Source organism: Rhinolophus ferrumequinum, chromosome 10, assembly GCF_004115265.2.
Source record: "Rhinolophus ferrumequinum isolate MPI-CBG mRhiFer1 chromosome 10, mRhiFer1_v1.p, whole genome shotgun sequence".
NCBI lineage: Eukaryota > Metazoa > Chordata > Mammalia > Chiroptera > Rhinolophidae > Rhinolophus > Rhinolophus ferrumequinum.
Genome location: NC_046293.1, coordinates 36,601,713 through 36,626,667, shown reverse-complemented (window position 1 = coordinate 36,626,667; position 24,955 = coordinate 36,601,713). Strand labels below are relative to the sequence as shown.

Below are 24,955 nucleotides of genomic sequence, written 5' to 3'. Positions count from 1 at the left end.
GTTTCAAAATTGCTTTGAAAGGTGGCACTGGCGTCGGTGCATAGCTTCCCATGGGGAGTACTTTGAAGGTGACCATAGTGATATTCAGCAATGAGGTATGTAGCACTTTTTCTAGGATGAGTTCGCGAACTTAAATGTTTGACCTCGTATGATTTCAAGGTAAAATTTTACACATATCCTGTGAGTGATTTTAGACCCCCAAACAAAACTTTTCATGAAGGGCTTCTCTTTTAATTCAGTACTCTCAAATACTTTCCCGATTAATTCTTAAGGGCCCCCTTTTGGCGAGGTTTTGACTTGTCCTAGGCTTTGCTTAAGACTTCTCATGACTAAATAAATAAAATCAGTAGGTTTTCATAAAATTAGCATATCTTAGAAAAGTTTCTATTCAAAAATACTGTTTTTCACATGACTCATTCACTTGTTCCCCTCCTCCTACTTCTGCTTAATCATGCCCATGTCACTTTTTAAATGGTGTTCTCAAAAGGAAAATATCATAGATGTACACATCCTGATCAATACTTTATTTCAGGCAGTGTTCAACATGCATGTAATATTTGGCAATGTCTTTGGCATTCATTAGATTACAAACAGATACAGAACGTCCGTCTAAACTTTCAGTGTTAAGTCCATTCCTTTTAACTGGGCTCAGGATTCACGTAGGTCGTTATATTGGTTGACACTACTATGCTATCATCCGTGTAATTTTTGTCTACACGTGACTATAATTCCTTTCATTTCTGTAGTGGTCAGTTTTCATTTGCAGAGAATAAAATCTATTCAAGCTAGTTTAAGCAGGAAAGGGTGGATTTATTATGGGGTATTAAATGGCTTAAAAACCAACGAAATTGCTGAAGAAACAGACTTGAGGTTGAGCTTTGAAGGGCAGCTCACAAAGCCACACCACGGACTTGGACCACCAAGGAAGCTGTTGCCTCTTCTCCAGTCAGGAAGCTGCAGGCTCCAGAACATGCTACCACTGCCACGATCATGGAGCTACTGCCATGGCTGCTGGCTTCAGAACTGATTCATATTCATTACACTCCAAACCAGCAAAACCACTGTCCCACCACCAGCCTTTGACAGCCACGAAACCAGTGACGCAACCGTGGGGGTGCTATACTTATGCTGTCACAGAAAAGCCCAGTCCCTCCGCCACGGTGCTTGCCAGCAGACAGCTGAAGTATGATTTGCTCTTACGGCAGTACATTTCATTGGCTGAGCCTAAATAAACTCTGGGGCCCAGCGGCAAGGATCTGGGAGACTTCCCAGCCTCTGCAGAATAGGCCGGCACATTACAAGGATGATAGAAAGAATGTTGAGCAGCAACCTACAAAAGCTGTCACAACCACCATCAAATGGCATCTTCAAGTCATCCAAATGGAAACACAGTAGGCCTCCAAGCCTTGCCTGCCTGATACATGGAAATACTTTTTAAAAAATAAATGACCATCACTTTCAAGGATAAATTATAATTCAATTTTGTCATTGATGAGGGGAGAAGCCTTTCCGTCTAACTCAGTGTAAATACACCTCCAAAAAGATTTTGATATAAAAGTAAATATTACAGTGATCAGAACTCTCTGTGATGACTATCAATTGAAGCAGTTCTATCCTCGTGTAATAACATATGATATGAGCGTCTGCTACACCGCATTACACTGAACTAGGTGCAGTAGAGACGGAATAGGGACAACGTGATGATATGATTCATTCGTATGAATAGACACATCATCACGTTGACCCTTCCCCAGAACAACTCACAATTTAGTGGGAAATAGAAATAAACATGAAAAAGATACGTTGTTGAATTGAAAAATATTTATATTTAAATCTTTCCTATTTTATTTATGAGATGTGTAACATTGCTCTATCTCTCTCTATATATATAGTAGATAGATAGATATAGATATATGTGCACATATACATACAAAGAAATATTATAATGTGGTAGTCTGCTACCTCAGTAAACAGTAAAGAAGTGTCTATATCAAGGGAAGTTAGTCAAATGAATTCTTTTTTAAAATTGTATATATATATATATATATATATATATATATAGAGAGAGAGAGAGAGAGAGAGAGAGAGAGAGAATAGCAAGAGAATGCCTAGAACTTAGTAGACCTTTAATAAACTATAGCTGTTAAGTAGTTATAATAATAAAAGCAATAGAAGACTTTTTAGGGGATATAGTTAATAATTAATACTCAAGTGACTGCTGAAGTTACCTGTAAAAGATTTGATCATTTGCATTATAGGAGCTAATTTTAGCCTAAAGACTTAAATTCCATCCAGACTAATTTTAAAAACTGTTTCCCATCAAGTTTTCTACAATGAAGATTAAAAAAAAAAAATTGGGGGAAATCATAAACTGTCCAATAACTATAGACTTAATTTTTATTTGATGCCATAGTGTATTTTCAGTATCATGTAGTTGATTCTAACAGCATACTCTGATCGAAATAGTTAAAGCTAGTATTTCCAATATATTTATTTATATCAGATTTTGAGATATAATTTACTCACATTAAAATTCATCCCTTTCAATGTGCAGCACAATGAGTTTTGGCAAATGGACAAAGTCATATAACGATAACCACAACGAAGACACAGAATATTTCCATGAGCCCACAAGGTTCCCCATCGTGACTCTGCCCTTAGTACTCCTTTCCCATGGCTCCTGGGAAGCACTGATCTCTTTTCTGTCCCTACAGTTTTGCTGTTCCAGAACGTGATATAAATGGAATCATGCAATAGTTATCTATTGTCTCTGGCTTCTTTCATCATCAATATTATATTTTATTTTCAATATTATGTTTTTATCATAAATTTTCTATTTCTAAAATATATGATTCAGCCTGGGATATTTAATAAGCTTTTAACTAATTTGTAAATGTATAGGTAAGAGTTATAGTTAGCGTGCCTTCATTATCTTTGGCCTTTTACTTAAGAACTAAACCTTTCCCTCTTGGAAAGCTTTCACATTATGGGAAGTTAACAAAATCTAGCTACCAGGATTTTTTTGGTTGTTCTTGCTGAGCCAGAGGTAAAAAGCTGAACGAAACAAATGGGCTTGCATATTTTAGAGCAACTGTTGCACATGTAACGTAACCTATAGGAAAACAATTTCCTTGTAACCCTCTGAAAGAATTAAAATGCAAAATATCTGGTACACTTTATTGTGGTTACAGTAATGTCTATAAAAAGCAGGCTTTTTTTCACCTGTTAGAGTTTCAGTTTTGCACTGTGAATTTGTCTTGATAGTAACTGCAAACAACTATAGCTATTACCTCTTCCGTTCTGATAGCAAGTTCAAAGTCGATCGCATTTATTGTCTGAGCACAGGGTGAATGAAGCATACCTTTAAACTTCAAAAAGCCTCTTAGTTATATTTCTGATTAGAGAAATATATCATTGGGGCATCTTAAAATTTGATTTCAGCTTTAGTTGTGTACATGGATATGCTGAGAAGCAGGAAGAAAACAACATTTGAACTAGAACCATTCTTTTGGTGACTTTTTTGTGTACACTGCTAGTCTTTTAACTGAATATTTTCAGGCTCATCAATGATAACTTTTAAAAAGTTTTATTAAGGTATACTTTATATTTCATACAATTTACCCATTTCTAGTGTGCAATTCAATGGTTTTTAGTATATTTACAGAACTGTGCAACCATCATCATAATCTAATTTTAGAACATTTTCATCAGCCCTAAAGAAACCTTGAACACCTTGGGCTCCCATCCCTCACACGCCCAGGCAACCACTAATCTACTTTCTGAATGACAACGACTTGTAACTTGGTAGGATTTTTTTAAAAACCTGTAGCTAAAAAGGGGCTGTCTTTCATATTTACTCATGTTAAATTCTGTAATTTTAGACGTTAATTTAGGACAATCCATTGTTACCTTTGTACGAATGCCTAAATCAGTTTGAATTTTTCTAAAAACTTCTTTTTTTAAAAAAAATAGATCTTTCCCTTTCTTCCTTCTTTGTAGTTTTTGAAGTTCTTTCTTTGAATCCTTTGAACATGTAGCTAAGGGACAGTTGGTGTTCAGGAAAGCAAATATTAGCATGAGTGGTTCCAAAACCCCTTCCTTTAGCAATTACCATGGAGTTGACATAACTAAAAATATTCAGTAACACAGAATTTTCTCAACAAGTTACTTAGTGAAAGTAAACAACAAAAATTCTAAAATATATGAACAGCAGGGCTTTTGTTAAAAGTGATGGGGTTTTTTGTTTTTTTGTTTTTTTGGGTTTTTTTTGGTTTTTTGGTTTTTGTTTTTAAGCTTTAGGTCTGTTTAGCATTTAAAGGAAAACCTGTTGGGTGGGGTGGAAAGATATTGCCTAACTCCTACTTTGTATTCCTTTGCAAATGACCTCAGCTCTTCCCTGAATTTTTACTACTGGTAAAGAAAACAGTGTTTCTAGTTTTCTCTGCAACAAAGATCTCATTAGCTGAAGACAAATGTTTAATTATTAGAAATAGAGTGCTTTAGAGATATAACTTCTCCGAAGAGTAGACTCAACAGGAAGAAGGAAGCAGAAAACATACTCCATTTGTGGTAATGTGGTCTAATTTAACATCTTAAGGTTGACTTAGTATTTCAGAAGAAAAGGTTGCTGTTATGTTTACTGAGATATATTTGTTAAATTCAGTTTTGTTTATATATTATTTATTGATGTGTAACAAACAATCCTCCAATATTCAGCAACTTAACATAATAAACGTTTATTATTTCGCACAGTATTAATCCATAGGCCAGGAATTAGGGAATGGCTTGACTGGGCAGTTCAGGCTCAGTCTCCTGCATTGACATCACGTAAAGCTTCACTGGGGCTAAATATGACCCACTCACATGGTTGGCAAGTTGATGGTGGCTATTGGCAGCAAACCCTATTTTCTTTTCACGTAGGCCTCTCCACAGAGCTACTTGAATATCCATGACATGAAATCTGACTTCTCCCAGAGTGAATACTATTAGGTTGGTGCAAAAGTAATTGTGGTTTTTGCAATTATTTTTAACCTTTTAAACCACAAGTACTTTTGCACCAACCTACAAGAGGACAAGGCATAGCTGAAGAGTCACCTCACGTCAGAAAAAAATAACCTCTTACTCTATTGTCACCCAGAGCAACCTAGATTCATCGTGGGAGAGGACTACACATGGTCATAAACATAAGGACGTGAGACTCCCTGGGGGCCCTTTCGGAGGCTAGCTACCAACGCTTATACTATAGAGCCTTGCAGATAAATTTTAAACATTGCCAAAATGCAAAGGCATTAATTTCCTTTCAAATATAAAAATCCATAGTTGTTTGTTTATTTAATCTCCCCAGTGAATAGTAGCAGCCTGATGAAAATACGTACCTATTTTAGATTCCAAGGCAGTTAACCACCTATTCACTGAGATTATGCTCCGTGCCCAGAACTGTGCTAACAACAGACGTTAAGGGTTGTGGCAGAAGTGACAGTCATCTCAGAATTTTATCTGAAGGATATCTTTGTAACATCTTTTCAGAATGATGTCCTGTGCCAAAAGTTAGGTGTGAAATTCAACCCCAATCATCACAGTTATGCCTGTATCTCCAAGTATGGAGGTATCTCCAAGTACGCCTGTACCTTCAAGGGGAGAATTCTGGTTGTCTCTTGGTCCTGAAAGAAAGCAGAATGCCACCTACTAGAAACAGGGACAGTATTTACGTTTATATTAACACCAGATATAGCAAGACATGTCTCATTTTCATGGAGAACGCTAGATTTTAGGCATGCTTTGTTTTGAATATTGGGATGTATCCAGCATGTGCAGGTATATTGGAACCTTCCTATTTCTCTACATTTGCTCACAAGGGAAAATAGTCTGGAACGTATGCACTGAACAGTTAAAAGAGGGCCTGTGAACAGTAACAGATCATCTGCTTTTCTTCTCAAAACAGCAATCCTCTCCATCGGATTAACCACTCCTCTTCTTGCTCTTGTCAATTGTCCCAAATGGAAGCTGCCAGCATGTTTTCAATTCCTCTCTCTCTGACTATAGGAATCAGCCAATGTGCTATCCAAGAGGCCCTGGCCACAGTGATTCGTTCAGAGCTTAACCTGTGACCCAAGCCAGACTAGTCAGGGTGCTTCCTGAGGGTTTTTCTAACTGGCTTCTTTTAAGAAGAGAAGGAAGGCCTCATTCCTCTCCAGTCACAAATGATGCATGAGCTGCTGGTGGCCCATTTCATTCCCAGTGGGAAAGAATTAGTCTGAGAGAAGGAAGTTAATATGCACAGAAAAATCGGAGATGAGATAGAGCTACTGAGTTTTCCCGAAAATGAGACCTAGCCAGACAATCAGCTCTAATGTGTCTTTTGGAGCAAAAATTAATATAAGACCCAGCATTATATTATATATTATATTATATTATATTATATTATATTATATTATATTATATTATATTATATTATATCCAGTCTTATAGTGAAATAAGACTGGGTCTTACATTAATTTTTGCTCCAAAAGATGCATTAGAGCTGACTGTCTGGCTAGGTCTTATTTTCGGGGAAATACGGTAATCATGAGTCTCGGTTTCCAGTTGCCTCCTCAGGGCCAGTTCACACATTTGCCCTTCCAAAGGCTTGATGACAGGAGCAAATAAATCTTCCTATTTGTTTAAGATGGATCAAAACTAGGTTTCTATCAATTATTAGCCATAAGCCCTGACTAGTACCTCTTGAGAAGGGTTTGGGGGTTCCACTTTCAACTTTATACATTAAGTATATTAACTAGATTGGGGGGTTGCAAATGATAAATACTCTATTGGAGTTACAGAAATAATGAGGGAGTTTACTGGAGCATGTTCACAAATGTAGAAAGTGCGTGGATGAAGCGGACCTGGGGACTATCTAGGATCAAGAATCTAATTGTCATCAAAACTCTCTACAATTTTTGTTTCTGATCTCAGCTTTATTCTTTAACTGTGGGCTTGCTTTTTTCACCCAGTGGGGACATGGCTGGTTGCTGGTAGATTCTAGCTGCCATCTTCATAGTATCTGAGAAGAAAGTTCTTCCTCCCTCAAATTGAGTTAGCAAAACTCTCAGGAAAGGATTCTGATTGGCCTGGCTTGGGTCACGTGCCTATTCCTGCACCGATTCTTGTGGCCAAGAATTAGGTACTATCATTTGTCCAGATTGGTCCACATGCCCTATCCTTGATCCTGTGGCCAGGGATATGGTGTCAGGTAAGAACATGGCTTTTCCTCTCTAAAAGCAATGACTAGAGTGAGGGGAAAAAGAGATGTTTTTCAAAAGGGGAGAAAAACTGGCTCTGATAAGGTCACTGGGAAAATTATTATAAGTATGGCAGTAGATGCCTAATTTTTGTGTTACGCATATTCTTTATTGTTCATGTATTCTATAACAAATAGGTAACACTGAAAAGATATTAATCTAAATTATATCTTTATTTGGTTTTAGTTTTAAAATTAAAACTAAAACCATTTATTTGGTTTTAGTTTTGATTTAGTTTAAAGGCTTTCCTCCCAAAGTAATAGCAAATTTGTAAGAAACCTCAGAAATCTTCTTGTTTGACTACTGCTAATACAAAACACTCTCTTATGTTGCCCTGGATCATGGGCTTGAATATCTTTATATCTTCAATGATGTGAAGAATGAGTAAAAATACATTTCTCTTAGAAACAAAGAGTTGGGATATAAGAGCACAGTTGACTAAGTTAGAAACTATTAATTTATCTGCAATTCTTGTATTACCTTGGAAAAATCAGTCTCTCTGATTTCCTTTTCTTACTAAAAAAAAAAAAAATGAAAGTAACCATTAATGTTTTAAATGCAGAGGGTGCCAAAAAAAATGTATACACATTTTAAGAAAGGAAAAAACTGTATTAAAATTGTAATACTCAATGTATACCGATAACAAAAGATGAATACAAGTCATATGTATACATTTTTCGGCACCCCCGGTATACCCCAGGGTAGGTGGCAGATGGAGAGGGCTCCAATCCTTTGTAAATACAATCAATCTATAAAGTAGCAGTTTTAATCAGTTTCTTTGTACTGCTATGAAAATGACATCCATTCAGTTAAGGTATAAAATTAGCCTGACATGCTGAATGGTAATTTAAGTTCGATTGATACATTATTTAGTATTTATTGAACACCAACTTGTTCCAGATCCGTTACAGGGTACAAAATGTGGTCTGTGTTCTCCAGGACTTCTGAGTTTGCTATTTGGGGACACTGCAGTCTTTTATCAGTGAAATGCTTTCCCCTGAAGTAAAAACTTAACTTACTTTAAAGGTATATGTGGTATTCACACTTGTGAACACTTGAAAGGACGGAGATCGACTATATCTGTCATAAGTGTTTAGAGGGATGTGACATTGCGTGTAAAGCACTAAGAAGGTAAAAATCAATATAAAAGTAAAATTAAAGAGAGCAATTTATGCAATATTATGTTTGTCCTGCTTGAATATTTGGGCAAAATAATAATAATAAATGCCAATCTCTGTAGATAGATGAGAGAAGCTGTTTCATCCCTGAAATCCAGAGAGAATTTTGCACATCTAAGACAAGCTTCTTAGAAATGACCTGGGTCTAAGGTGAGATGGGCACTGGTTGGCAAGAGATATGCCCATGTATGCTCTTCTAGTGTGGTACAGTGGGAAAGAATATGAACTGATGTATTTACTTCAATCCTATTCTTTTACCTCCTGGCTGCGTGACTTTTGACTTGTGTTACTTAACCTTCATAGACTTCAGTGTCCACATCTAAATTTAAATATATACACACGTATATTTAAGTGCATAAAAATAAATTCAAATATATAATATGTTTCATAATAACAATTACTAACTTTCAACTTGTACGGGTGACATGAAGTGGTTATGTGAAATATAATGCGTGGCATTGCAGTAGGCACTCAATACATACTAGTTCAATTGTATTTTTGTTATTCCGTCATGAGGTAGCCTACCCTCCCTGAGGATAATATGGTTTAAAGAGCAAATGGTAGGATTGTGAAGATAGTGAGACAGAAAATTAACAGGTGGCAGAGCATTCCTGGAGTAAATGTTTCAGGCAGTCATGACAGACCTTCCTTCTCGTGTTTGGGGAAAGAGGAGTTCAGACTCCCTCAGTCTGTTTGCCTTGCTCATTCTATGCTGCCTCACGGTCCTCTGAACACATCTAAGGTCCCTAGAAAAGCAGTGCTTGATCTGATTGGCGCCTGCCCTCAGCTCCTCACTGCTCACTCCAGACCCTGAGGTCTCCATCTAGCTTTAGCACTATCTGTTAGCTGTGAGAAGGCAGAGGGTAGCTGCATTAGGAGAAACTACTTAGCGTGTTGTTGGTGTAATGCTGTAATTGCTGCAGGTTTGTATTTAATGAATAACATTAAAAACAATAGGATGTGGAACTAGGTCGATAATATTAATTATGACGAACTAGCAGAATGATATATTTCCCAGTGATTGCTATTTGGGGGTTATAAGAAAAAAAAACCTTTAGGGAGAGTTTGTGGGGTGCAGCTCCTTTAGGTCTAGCAGCAAGTTGACATGATCATTCCTTTCCAGAAACTGTTCCCCAGCTTTGAAGAACCAGCCATAGCACCATGGGAACAAGGAATCTAATATTGCTAACTAAACTGGCAAGAGATTGCTCTGTTAAACAGAAGGGCATATTTTTCATTTAAATGAGAAATGCTGCTGACAAATGGAACATAACCTCCAGTGCATTTGCTCAGTGCATTCTCTCCCTTGGAGTAGCTACTTGCAAAAGTTAGCTTAGTGAGGGAAAGAAATGAAAGGAGAGGAAGCCAGCCTTAAGGGGATGTTTCATCCAGCTCAGTGGAGGCTGATGAACCACCCCTGCCCTCACAGAGAGCACCAAGTCTTTCCTAACTAAGGTGCTCATTGGACCACACCCCCCCCTTCAAGGCTCTACTTATAAATAGTTTTTCTTTATTCACTGTATATACACAGTTGTTTGCATTTTTATCTTTCTTAATTATAATCACATTTATTCATGCCCTTCTCATATAATACGCTAAACACTTTGACTGGGGTTTGTTTTGTGAATTTTCCCCCTGTGTCCTAGATTAGGATATTGAACCTAATCCTTTTCCTTGAAATACAGTCTGTGTAAATCAATTATATCAAATAATAAACTCAATGCCTCTTTGAAACATTTTTTCCTTATTTTAATTTAAACCTTAATTTTGAAATGTACCAAAAAGTTTTAAGAATAATACGAGAACTCCCACATACACTTTATACAGATTCACCAATTAAAAAAAAATGCTACGTATTTTATCACTCTCTATTATTTTTTGAACCATTTAAGTGTGGCATACATCATGGCCCTTTATCCCTTTACACTTCAATGTGCTTTTCCTAAGACCAAGAATATTCTTTATATAATCACAGTTATCACATTGAGGAAGTTCAATATTACTAGAATGATTTAATCTATAGACCATGTTCAAATTTTATCGGTTTATTCAATAATGAACATGATAGCATTTTCTCTCCTCAGTACAGAATTCAGTCCAAGACCATGTGTTGTTTTTAATTTCCACTTCATTCTCCTTTAATCAGAAACAGGTCCTCAGCCTTCCTTTGTCTTTCATGACATGGACATTTTTGTTTTACAGATGTTTGTTTTATGGAATATCCCTCTACTTGGGCTTGTTTGATATTTCCTCTTGATTAGATTCAGGTTACGCCCCTTCACATAAGTGATGTTATGTCTTTCTCAAGGTATTCCTTCCATGATGGACACATGATGTCCATTTCCTCGTCACTGACAATTTAATTTTGATCATCTGGTCAAGGTGTGGTCTTCTTTCTCCTCTGTATAGTTACTGGTTTTTTCCCCCCTGTGATTACACACAATCTATGGGGTCATTTGTACCAAATGTCAGGACCATCATAGAATTTTTAAAAATTACTTTCTAAATATATAACGATTCCTGCCATGTTCGTTGCAAAAAAATGTAACATATCCATGTATAACATTGATGTATAATAGAGAGCCAGTAGGATGTAGTGATTGAGATTACAGACTCTAGAGTTGGATGACTTAGGTTTGAATCCCAATTACACCACTTTCCTGCTGGAAAACTTTGGTAAGTTACCTTACCTCCTTGTGCTTCAACTTTATCATCTATAAAAGTTAGAAGATAAAAATACTGCCCTAGCTCATGATGTATGTTGTTGCAGGATTAAATGAGTTGATAACATATGTCTGGCACATGGTAAGCATGTGGTTAATATTGGCTTTTATATATAAGATATATTTATATTTCATACAAAACATATACTGTTTCAGTGTACTCATTTAAAAAATACAGGATAGTAAGTTAAAAATCCAAATAATGAGGTAACATTTTTAGATACAGCTGCTATTCTTCTACTGCCAGATCCAAAGCATAAACTTAGCCAGATATAGTCTTTTTAAATCCCTAATGCAAGTGTTTTGACTTTCTCATTCATTTCTTGAACAAATTTCTTCTACAATGTGCCAGGCACAGAGTAAGGCATGGAGTATACAGTGGTGAACCAGCCAGCTCTCGTGGAGATTATATCCTAGTAGAGGATATAGATAAGCCACTAGTAGTATATAAATTAAGCTGATTTTAAGTAGTGTGCTGAAGAAAACAAAACAAGCCAACGCAATGGAGAGAACCTGGGTGGTAATAGTAGATGATTTGGTCAGGGAAAGCCTTTTGGTGACACATATTTAATGTCTCTTTATTGCTTATCTAAAAGAAATTTTTATAGATTTATGATTTGGACTGAAACAATGTGGAATAAATCTTTCCTGGCACATTAAGCTCCCGATAAATAAGAGAGTACCACAGTTCTCTGTTTTTCAGGAGAACAGAACAGATATCACTTAAGCTGATCTTCCATAGTACTCTTCTTAATTGGAAATCGGTCTCTTTATCATCACCTCTTTTTAATTAAGCTGTTGATGTTGTTGATTACATAGTTCTATGGAGAAACTAGTTGCATAAATACTTCTTCCTTCCCTTAATATATTGTCCATCCTAGCTTTTATGGATGCAAGTTGTCCTTTCATATATGCTTCATAGTGTCCAAAAGTAAGAAGTTGAAACTGACATCATAGCACACATCATCATTCCTTAATTTCTTCACAGTCTCCCATTTGCCCCCTCCAGTGCTACACTGGACTCAGAGATTGTAACATCTCCAGATTATTTTTTGTGCCTTGGGCGATCTTACTCAGGGTTTCTCATGTGACCGCCTTGGACATGAGATATTCTGGGCTTGAAAGTCAGACAGACTCTTATTTGAAACTGGGACGTACCACTTCTCAGCTGTGTGAATTTCAGAGGGTTGCTTAACCTCATCTCTAAAATGTAGGGTAGTTGTGAGGTTTGGATGAAATTAAGTGAGGTTACGTATGTGAAAGCCTACTATAGTATTGTGGGGGAAGAAAAACGTTCCTCTCTTTTCCCTCTTCGTTATTCTGGCTGGTCTAATAATCAATTTGTACATAATTATGTATGTACAGATGAGGGTTCCATAAGAATCTGGGACCCAAGGACAAATCAGACAATTGTGGCCTATATATCATCTTGAGCTAAGGAAAAAGGGGGTAGTGGTTTGGACTTCAAAGGGAGGGTAGGCAGTTCACTGGTAGATGAGAAAGAGAAAGCATGCGGTAAACAAATTCTTTCCTAGCCACTCAGAAACAATGAATGGGGCACCAGAGGGAAGTACAAACAGACTTTGCTAGGTTCCTCCCTGTCTGCCACCCTTAGTTCCTATTAAAATATAGTGATCTATGATGATAGCTTCTTTCCTGGAGCAGATCCCTTATCTAAATTCTTTTAGACAGGGGGAAATTCAATGGTTCTTCCTGAGTCTTTTGTTTCTTAAAAATAACCGGTTTTAAATAATCAATATCCCAATAAAGGCACACTTTGGGGTGACAAACTCTGCTCCCCCTCAGTATCTTGCTTGGAGTTCAGGTGTGCATCAAATATAAAGTCCTTCTCCTCCGCTCATATCGCTTGTGACCTGTGCATAGCTAATAAGTTTCTTCGCAGAGTCCCTGAAACTGGTCCAACTGCCTCCAGGACAGAGTTTCTTACCCTAGGAGGACAGCAAATACTTGGATGGTGAAGTAGTTTCCAAAACTGCCTCAACAGGCTTGTCCAGGATTTTTTAACCTGGGAACCATAGACCCTAAAGCACAAGAACCGTGGGGTGTGCCTGGAGAAAGCTGGGAGGCGTGAAGACATAAAAAGCAAGCTTTGTCTATTCTGATTTGTTTGATCTGTGTCCTGGTTGACACGGCAGACATTCTTGCCCTTTCTAGTTAGTTCTGCTCCATACAAATTCTGCTCCTAGTTCTTGATGAAGTATTTATACAGCATTGCCATTAATTCCTAATAAATTAGAATGTAATGATTTCATCATAATCCTTTGTTCATAATACCGATGCACTTGCCAGTTGCATACCTTTTAATGACTGAAATTCAGTAAGGTATCATGGGATATGTTGGGAATTTGGCAAAGTATTTATGGTAGCCTACGGCAGTAGCTGGAATTATTTTCTTTTTGTTAAAACTAGATGTTTGGTTCTGATTACAAAAATAACATTCTTAAAACTGGTAAAATTAGAAAACAAGCAAAGTAACTATATTCTTGCCCTTTCTAGTTAGATCTGCTCCATACAAATTCTGCTCCTAGTTCTTGATGAAGTATTTATACAGCATTGCCATTAATTCCTAATAAATAAAACTATATAGTATTCCAGAACTGTATTTCTCAAAAATGTGATTGGCTTCAGAATCTCCTGGTTGCTTGTTAGCTATGCCACTTCATGAGCTTTCCAGAAGTACTAAATCAGAATCCCTGAGGGTGGGACCCAGAATGGGCATTTAATGAACTTCACATGTGACTTTTCAGGCAGACTAAAGTCCCATAACTAGGTTCTGACCTATATTTATTGTTTCTTGTCCTTCAACTACTAATTTTTTTTTCATCCAAAAATGTAAAAGCAGGTAAGATTCTGAAAATCTTACCTGTTCTGCAAAACGATTTGCAAGTTTCTGTAATACAATTCAGAAGTTTCTAGTGAATTAATACTTTGCCAGATAAAAAGCTTCCTACAATAGGGTGAGTACAAAGTGAAAGACAAATATTGATCAACTAGGAAATGAGGTACCAATTTACCTAAATTAGCAAATAAACCCAACCCCCATTTATATAGAGAAGCAGTGGTGGTTTTTAAAGCCTAGAGGGGTGCTCAATGAGATTACTTGGATTAGCTCTTTTGTTTTGGTTTCAGTTCCCATATACAAGGTGTAAGGCTAATCCTTGTATGCATTCCTTTTGTTTGGGAATCTCTGGCAAATGCCTGTGCTCTTGAGGCATCTGCATTTTGCCACCCCAGCCCCAGTGTTTGTTTTGGGTCCTGTGACTTTGAATGAGGTGTGGTAACCAGGGTGGAGATTCTGTGAGTACACAGTGGGCAGGCTTATGCCAGTAGGTATGGCTTTGTCTCCCTGGATTTAGGTCACCATGTATGATGTTTTGAGCATCAGGACTCACTCCCCCCAGAAATGGTTGACCAAGTCTGATTTTTTTTTTTTTCCCCAAGCAGAGTTACATAAAGGAATGGACTTGGAAAATGGGCTTTGGGGTCAGATAGACCTGACTTCAAATTCTATCCCCACCACTCCAAACAATATGTCTCAATTCTCTCATATGCAAAACAATCATAATTACTAGCAGGAGAGTAAGGACTAAATATTATAATGTAGTAGTCTTTATAAGCTATATTATAATTATTACTTTTTCACCTAAACTTTGAACACCTGTGCAAATACAAACCTGAGCAGGGAGGAAGGATGGAACGTATCTAATATGGAGGGGTGGCTTTTCTTTTGGAGCGGAGAGGGCAGGCAGTCTGATGGTGCTGGTCTCTTGATTAGGATTAGGTGGTCACACCCAGGTCCACACGCTATACCAACTAAGTGATGACTTCCCAGTACTTTCCAGATATTGTTTCCGGAAAATGGGTTCTTGGTGTCATCACAGGAAAGAATTCAAGGATGCAAAGCCAAGCAAGCAGTTGATTTCTTGAAAAAAAGGAAATAGTACACTCCTAAAATAGTGGGAGTGGGCAGCCCAGGAGAAGAGCAACTGCCCCAAAGAACAAAGAGGCTTAGGATTTTATTAGAATGAGAACGTGAAATATTCAAGATTTAGGGGTGACATTATAAGCATTCCCAACGCAGGTCCTCTCTAACTACTCCTTCCCATCAAGAAGTGGGATTCCCTTGTCTTTATTTGGCCCATGTCAGAACTGTCATGGCGACACAGGGGGTGGAGATTTCTCCCTGCCTGCAACGCTAATAGTAGCATAATCCATTATAATTCGCTAAAGTTCACGTTGAGGGGCAAGATGGCGTCTTGAGTCACCAAAATCTAGTCCTGGCCTGTCTGGTAGCTGCACCTTTTCTTGAGAATGATCTCATCTCTTCTTTGCTTCCCTTCCTATCCTCCTTCTTTCCCTGCCCCCTGCCTCCCCGCAGCCCTATTCTTCCTGCTACAGTAACATTACCAGAGGACACCTGAAAAGATAAAGGGAGAAGCAATCTGAGGATCTAGGGCAAAGCTCTTCAGCAATTGTGCCAAACAGTAAGCGTTCCTTTTTTGCAACATATGCATGTTTATTTTTATACAAAACCGATGGTTTTCCCTCCCCAAATCTTCACATTAAATTGGTACTCTAGGAAGCTGCACTATGTTTATCCTAAAGCCTCAGATGCCCCTGGGTGAATACACACACAGCAGTTTGAGAAACAGTCATCCAAAGTCTGAAGAACAAAGCCTACATTTTTTCTTAAGGCCTTCTGGATCCAAGTGCCGTTTACTTCCCGACCCTCTGTCCCTTCCAAATGCCTCCCCACATCTCAAACCTAAGAGGTCCTGGGCTGTCTTACGCCTTTTTTCCTGTGGTTCCACCCTGCCTGAATTGAAGTGCCTTCCTTCCAACTTTCCTCTTGCCTGCTTCCCCCACATACCAACTCTACCTCCCAGATCTAACTGGAAAGACAATTCTGGGAAGCCTTCCCCCGCCCCCCCTTCTCCAGGCAGGTGACATGGCTCCTCCATCCAGTGAGCTTTTGGTAAATATGGCAGTAATTCTTCTGTTGCTCACTAAGGAAATGAACCTAGCGTTATTCATCTTTGTATGCCTTAGTGCAGGGGATACTTAGTAAGCACTCCATAAATAATTATGGACTAGATTAATGAAAGGAAGACAACTGGAAAAGGAACTGTTCCAAAAAGACTTTTCCTCACACCCAGGATTGTTCTTTGGGCAAAGATGTAGAAGGAACCCAGCGTTTTAAAGGGAGACACTCTGAATGATGTTAGCTCATATGCATTAATGTGGACCTGGTACAAACAAAAGTGCTTTGCATTAATTATGAGACTACTATACTTCCTTCTCACATTATATACTTTTAGGGAAAGACAAGTTTTAAGTTAAAGTTTTTAAATTTTGCAGATGGGTCCAGTGTTTGGAAAGTGAGTTAAGAGATGATTTTCCAAAACTGGTTCATTTTTGTTTTCCTGAATTTAGTTTGTCAGATCAGGCTAACTTCAGTCCTCCAGTGATTTTTCTCAAAAGTTTTCCCCTTTAATTATATAAGTAATAATGTGAAAGAGCACACGCACACACACACACACACACACACACGGATGCACAGCTGTTGCAAAAGGAAAGACGTGGAGCCTTATAAGAATCCACTGCTCTGGGAATCTTGCTATATTTGGTTTTAAATAGACAATAAGCACTGAAAATTGTTGGATGCGACAGTTTGGTTCATTTAATTGCAGATACTAGAAATAACAAAAACCAAAAAAATAAAACCAGCAAAAAAAGAAATCTACCCTCGGATTATTTTGCTCATAAAGTCTAGTACTTCCCTGGGGGTCTGTATCCCTTCTAACTAGCAATACCTTAGTGATCCTATATATAGTGTAAAGGTGTATCAATATCTTAAAGAAATATATGACCAATGTTATAAGTTTATTTTTTAAATTTTTATTCCTATTCTTACTTATCCATAGTCTAATTGCCTTTAGGGCCTTTTTGAGAGTCCAGTTCGAGAATTAATTATTGACACATAGCTTCTGCTATGTGTCAGGTCTGTGCACGCTGAATGATTTCAGTCTTTGATCTCCAGTAACTGACAGTCTAATGAGACAGAGATGTAAAGACATACATACAATACAGCTCATGTATTAAGTCCAAGGACCTACAGCCTTCGCTAATTGACCTAACTAGTATGTGCTTTATCTATATTAACAAAATTGTAAGCATGAAAATATGTCTTTCTCTACAAGTCACAAATTCACTTGAAAATGCATATCTGTATAAGCATTCACACTGATGTGTATGAAAAGGCAACAAGAAAGATGAGAATTAGGATGTTAGAGTTGTATTTTTCATCAGGAAATATACAAGATAAATTATTACGGTATAAGCCTAGCATTAAAAGAGATGTTTCTTTATTTTAGGTATATACTGTAATAATTCTTTCCCACTAAAATGGAGGATACACATCTAAATAAAAATGAACAGGAAAATTTTAAAAACCATGAATATTTTCTTCAAAAATTTGCCCCTAATTTAACCTTATTGAATTACCTAATGTTTTCAAAAATAGAAAATGTCATCCTTTTCATGGATGTTTTCTGAGGTTACTTGTTAGTGAATAAGCAAGGAATTTTTAATAATATCACTTCCCACATTTCTAAGTAGTTCAGGGTATTGCTGAATTTTAACTGGTTTTTCTTTCGTCTTAGTGAACATCAAATGGTAAACCTCAATGAACAAAGATCATAGAGACCTCTTTTGAAAATTGATCAAAGAGAATTCAGAATGTCCAGAAAGAAAGGTGCAGGGTGAATATTATCAAATTTCTCACCCCTGAAAAACCAGAAATGTAAGCATGCAATAAGTATTAAGGGAGTCTAGTAATCTACCTTGAAAATCAAGAGAAAAATAACCTCTGTGAAATGGTTTAAGAGGTTATCACACACACAGGAACTATATCCAGTTGGAGATTTTGCTCCCAGGAGCCACTGCATGTACATAATCCAGGAAGAAAATCAAAATTATTTTATGAGATCTGATTTCCCTGGGGGAAAATAGGATTGGTGTTTTTTAGCACTTGTACTCTTGCACCTTTACAAAAAGATCTGCAGAGAGATCATTTGCTTATTGAAACTGTGATTCAGGCTTGACTTACAAAATGACTGCATTAATACTGACTATTATTGTGGATGGCCATGCTTGGGTTAGAATCAGGCATTCATATTCACACTTTTGGTTGTTGAAAGGAAAAACGAAGCTTTAATGATACTAATGAGGTATTCCATTTCAAAGCTATATTTGAAATAATCCGCTACGAGTAAAGTGGAATTGTGACCTCAGAAGCTAGACCTTCAATAAATGAAATCTCCAATAAATTATGGAAGATTTTGGGGGAAATCATGGTGCTGTTATCCTTCCATAATAAACACTGAACATACGTACTCCTATGATAAAATTTCCCATACTTCACTTTATTCTCCAATCTCACTTTACGTTAATCTTTTTGAGGGCACAAATGGTGTCTTATTCATGAATGGATTTCCAGTAGCTAGTACACTACCCAGTACACGTTAAGTCCTTAAAAAAAATAGTTGTTAAAGGAATATATGGACATGCATTAATATGTAATCGAATGACCAATGGATAAGAAGTGCTATGTTATATGTATGATGGAATGCCAAGTTAGGAAAGTTTTGTTTCCTCTAGAACCCTAGATTTTTATTACCAGTCTGCAAAATTAACATAAATAGCTAATATTATTGTTAATACAATTTAAGCTATCTATAAGACCAATTTCAATGATTCAAAATGTTACAATAGTTTCTTACATATTACAAAGAGGGGAAAGGTTGTGCATTTACTCTTTTCATATGATTCCAAGGTAATTTTGGAATATCTTCACACATTCTTTTTTTTTAGTAATTGCAGGTGCCACTGGGTGATTTTTCTGGAACATATCTTTACACCCTAGTCCAATGGATTTTTAAAAAAATGTCTTCAAGACTGTCTGTGAGAAAGTAAACATTTATGGATTTTACACTACGCCCCAGATGCTTGTGCTAGATGCTTTCTTTATTTCATCAAAATAATCTTGTGAAGTAGCTATTATAGTCCTATTTTCTGGGTTAGGAAATTTATTTGTGAGTAAGAAAATCATTATTTGTAACCTCTCAAGAAATGGAAAATATCTGGACTGGATGATGTCCAGAGAACTACTGTGCTCAATCCTGAAATGTATCAGCACTGGAAGGTCTCTGGAGCAGATTAAATAGATCAAAACACTGCTCCCCAAGGAATAACCACATGTCATAGCATCCACTGTGATAAATGAATACCGTATTGTTAAATGTATTCCCACAGGATCTTTTAAATTAATTGGATGGAACTAGAATATGTTAAGCCGTGTAGGTGAGGTTGCTAGTGAAGAATAGGTAAATCAGTTTTCTTTGAGGCCAAGCTGCCCTGTTTGGATCATAGGAAAATGCTGGAATCCCCTTCGGGGCTCAGTCCTTAGAAATATATATATATATATATTGAATTTATAAATAACTTGGCTATACATTTATCTGAAATTTATTTCTCCAACTTGAACCTACCTCTCTTGAGTTCTAGATTTATAGATGAACTGATTCCTTGACGTGTCTACAATACGCTTCATGTTCGTTCTTGATATTTCCTCTTCATATCAGCTCCTCTCACAGTCTTGTCTATCAGTGAGAAAACAGCTTATAAGACCACTCATTGATAATTGTCACTCCATTACCTCTCTGAACTCCTAGTGCTCTCTCCTGTGCTCACTCCAGTATAGTCTCATGTCCTTCCTTGCTGTTCTTTAAGCATACCTGGCAGGCTGCCGCCTCAGGACCTTTGCACTTGCAGTTCTCTATTTGAGATGCTTTCCCACTGGATATTCTCATAGCTTGCTTTTTCACCACCCTCAGTTCTGGACATAAATGTCACCTGAATAATACTTTTCCATCTAAAATTGCAATTTCTCCCCACCCTGTTCCCCAGCATCACCAGCACTTTCTATCCTCCTTCTTACTTTACTTTTCTATTTTGCATGTATCACTATGTAACCGTAACCATGCACTTACTTTTCTTATTAACTATAATTCATCACATCTAAGATGACTTTGATTGTAAAAGGCAATATTATTTTTTTGTATCACTAAGAAAGAAAAACACCTGCCAATTATAAATGTAAGATAGTGTTGAATAAACTACATTACAATTTCAGAGATAATGAAATGTGAGAAATTGTGCGTCTTAAACTTTATGAAATAGGGCATTTTCTTTATTGTAGCTCTCTCCCACTAGAATGTAAACTCCATATGGATGTAAATTTTTATCTGTTTGGTTCACTGCTGTATGTCATCTGACACATACTAGATACTAAATGTTTATTGAATGAATGTCAAAGAACTAATGAAAAAAATGAATAAATGATAGACCCTTATATGAGCAGTATATGTCCATTCTAATTGTTTTAGAAGATTGAAATCTAAGAAGAAAAAGATCATGGAGGATGGCAAAGTTTGGTTTGAATTTCCTAGGATTTTCTGGAATCTCTAGAGACAATAAGAGCCCAGTATTACCAGGGTTGTTGGTATTCTTTTGGTTGAATGTGTACAAAGACCATTCAACCTCATTTGAAGATTTGTCTGGAATACTTTCTACCCTCAAATACTTACCGGGCAAACTCCATCAGCTCAAGGGTCACCTCTTCAGAGAGGAGTCATAAGACTGCCCAATCTAGAAAATGTAGCCACCCCCCTCCACCATTCCCAACCCCCCACCCTCTGTTACACCCCAGCTCTGCCCAGTCCCTATCCCCTCACCCTATTGTCTTTCCTCCACAACACCCATCGTTGTATGAAATTATAGTTTGTCTCCCACAAATCCCACTCGAATGCAATACTATAGAAAGGGGCATTGCATATCTTGTTCCCCTCAGATGTCATCATACCCAGCACAATATCTGGAATAAAAGAAGTACTTAATAAGTATTGGTTGAATGAATGAATATACACCGGGTATTTAGATCCACCCAAATCTGATTTCCTTACCCAGACCTAACAATGTTCCAGAGAGTTCTACTGTTAAAGGCATTGCTTTGAGTAAAGTTATAAATACTCAGGGAAATATGATTATAAAGTAAATGTGCTATTTGGGCAAGGATAACACTAGCCAAGTGGTGCCCACTAACACTTCCATAGGTACTACTTTGTCAGGTGAAACAAAGATCTGAGGGATGTGGACAAGTCGGTTAGACTAAAACAATGTGATTCAGAGCAGGGTCCTGAGGAGCTAGTTTCCCGAGATCTGAATGTGAGGTAAGGAAGTACAAAGAACTAAATGGCTGAATCTGATGTCTTTAAAATTTGGCTTAGGACTCAACTATATACGAGGACTATTTATCCTCACTTCCTTTCCTTTCACCTTTGCCTTGTGAGTTTTCTCAGCATCTTTTCATAGTCATTTCTACTGTCCAACAAAGGATGGTCTCTATGTCTTTTAATTTCTTTTACCAGAAAAAAAGATAATGCATTGTTTGTATAATGCCATTTGAGGTCTAAAACGTTTTTCTAATGTCCACCTATAATCTTCTTGGTATAGTTTAAACTCATTCTTTCTTTACACTATCTCTAATGGAAAGAAATATGTCTATTTCGCATATAATTCAAACAATATCTCTTCCTATATTTGGAGGACCTCAAATTCTGTACTAAATAGGCCAGCTGAAGAATTTTTTTAAAATTCAGCTTTATTTACTTTAATGCAGGGTGTGGGGTAAAAGAAAGTTTATTGGAAGGACTTCAACCGGTATTTATAAGCCAAATTTAGCCAAACCACTTTGTTTAGATACTTCACCTCAGTTTTCTCCAGTTAAAATACTCCAGATCTTTAAGCCTTTTCCTATGGGGCCTATTTACAAATTTTAATCAGTTTTGTGGTTCTTTCATAAAGTCATCTCAATTCTTTTTTTTCTCCCTAATAATATGAAAGCTTTCCAACCAGTAGATTTTTTTTCTTTATTTCTGAATTCTAAACATGCATTAATATCCTTGCAGAAGAAAATTTTGTGTCTTTAAATTATTTATGATTTTTACCTATAATTCTATTAAGCCAATCAGCTTATGTCAGAATGTGTGCCCTAGATTAAGATTGTTCAAAATTCGGTAAAAGAAGAAAAATGAAGAGGGATCAGAAAGATTTAAAATGTATTACAGGGATAACTGTGTGTGGTTAGCTGAGGATACAGAATTTGAAATTTCAAACATAAAACAACTCAATGGTTATCAAAAACCTAGACTTGGGCATTTGTATTAATCCTGTGTTAAAACTCCGATTTTTATTATTATCTTTGAGGGAGGATTTTGTATGTATAAAAGACTATTCAGAACTTTTTAATTAAAGTTACAAGTTCTAAAAGTAGTTTTTATGAAGGTGTTAAATTCCATTTACAAATAATATTCTAAGTCCAGCAAATATTTTCAATTGTGTTTAAGGGCCACCAATTAATGTTTGATCTCATTTATAGTTAAATGAACTCTTTTGAACATCTTAAACTCTATTTACAAATTAATTTTCTTTTAGTGCTATGATTGTCTGATTTAACATACAAAACCTTCCTGGTACCAAATAGTTAGACCATAAATCTAACAGAATAAATTTATAAGCTCAATGAACTTTAAGATCTCTTAACTATTCTGATAGGTATATCAACTCGATAAGATTTCAACTTAACTCACTAGTCTAAATCCATTACGTGTTTTAAGTTGTAACTAAAAAACTGATCTGTTAACTCTAATATGTCAAATGCCAAACATGGAAAGCATCAAAACACTTAGTATACACACATTTCCCAACACAAAATATGTTAATACCATGCAAAATTTTCTAAATCTTGGACTTAAAAGATGCTTAGCCATTAAGAAAGTAATGTTGTCATCCTTCACAATTTGGGGGATTACGTCCCCATGTAATTTTCACATTGTCTTTTCAGCTTGCTGAAGCTTCATAAGGACTAGATGGTACATGCTGAGACAACACTGGATCCTTGTTTGTGACACTGAAGGGGCATTCTGGCATTCTGAGCCCTATTTATAGCCTCTAACAGAGAGTTCATCGTTTAAAACAAAGCTAGTCACTTAGCCAAAGACCTTACAGGTGAGTCATTTTATTACCTAATTTTCAAGTAATATTAGGATCTATAACATCTACTCTTGAAACTGCCGTATTTGATTGGACTTTGTATTTCTTTGGCTTTTGAGATATTTAAATGTCTTTTTAGTCAAACTCTTGCATTCTTTTCATATACTTTTAATGTTTTAGAACCACTCAGCTCTTTATAGATATTAAAATAATAATAATCCATTTAATTTAATCTGTGTCTCATGGATTTGCCTGGTTACTTTATCATGAGTTCTAAGATCACCGAAGTGACTTTTACAAATCCCCTTCTAACAATGTATCCTAAGGAAATATTTGTAGATGTGCAAAAGAATTCAACCACAGGGATTTCATCACAGTGTTATTTTTAGTAGAAAGTGACCTAAATGTCAAACAAAGTCTTTTTTGTTATTTGAAAATTCCTTAATGGCAGAGACCAAAGTTTCTTCGTTTTTGTCTGTCTTTTCATCTAGCATCTACCTTATGGCGCTGCATATAGAAGGTGGTTAATAAATGCTCATTAATTAAATAGATAACTAAATAGTCTTGTGAACGCTCCTCTGCAGCAACTGTGACACTGGGAGCGGGGTTTGGGAGGACTTTATATTCTAAAACATCTCTGTAACCATTCTTTAAAATGAATAATTGAGGTATTCTAGGTCTTATGTCTATTGCTATGCTAACTCACAATTTTACTCCTCTCTTTATAACACTAGGATATGGCCCCTAGGACCCTCTTATATAAAATTCTACATGTGCCATTCATCTATAAGATGTAGTTTTAAAAAGAGAAAAAGAAGAAGAAACTTTATATCCTTTGTCACATTTGTCCTTTAATGGAAGCAGAGGATGTGGGAAGGAGAGTGGCCTCCAAAACAACCAAAATGCTTACATTTTCCAAAGTTTGTGCAAATAAACATGGACTCCTTTTGTAATCAAGTGAAATAGGCTTTAAAATTATGCTGAATTCTATAATCTGCTCTCAGCTTTTTTCACCAATCATCTATTAGGTTGGTGCAAAAGTAATTGCAGTTTTTGCAATGATTTTTAACCTTTTAAACCACAATTACTTTTGCACCAACCTAATAAAAGCTCTGTAGGTCAGTGGTGTAGACACTCTAGTGCGATTGCATCCCACAGGCTTTGGAGGCTGGAGCTGTGCTGGGCAGGGTGCTCAGGTTCTTCGTTATGGAAGACTTGACCTGTACCACACTATGTTAGAGTGGACCTGGTAACTCAGAGAGTGAAAGGGGAGTCGGGAAAGTCTCCCATAGCTTCAATGACAGGCTGGTCTGGCTCCTGGGAGCTCTGGTCCCCAGCTCGAAATAGAAACCCGCATAGGTTTGCAAATTCAATATCTTTTCCAAGTGTTCAAGTAAATAGTCAGGAAGTTCAACTTTCCAAGGTGAGGCAGACTGGTAACCAGATAACACTACATATATGGACTATAAAAGGGGTGTAGTTAATGTAATTGTCAACAGTGAATAAAAGGGTAAGGCTTGCCATGAATAAAAGGAAAGGTCAGCGGGCCTGAAGAGGGAGAGTGACAAGTGGGAGGAGTCAGAGGACTTGACAGCTGTCTAGACTGGGTGGTATTGCTGGGAGTCATTATATCCTTGGTGGTAGT

At 36.8% G+C, this 24,955-nt stretch overlaps 1 long non-coding RNA gene across 1 annotated transcript in view; it reads left to right on the top strand.

The window, feature by feature from the left end:
* LOC117029331 (uncharacterized) overlaps positions 1 to 24,267 on the top strand; it is a 29,335-nt gene extending 5,068 nt beyond the window's left edge. The window contains exons 3-4 of the long non-coding RNA XR_004424206.1: positions 23,162 to 23,325; positions 24,045 to 24,267. This is a non-coding gene — a long non-coding RNA (uncharacterized LOC117029331). The remainder of the gene's footprint in view (positions 1 to 23,161; positions 23,326 to 24,044) is intronic.
* The last annotated feature ends 688 nt before the right edge of the window (positions 24,268 to 24,955 follow it).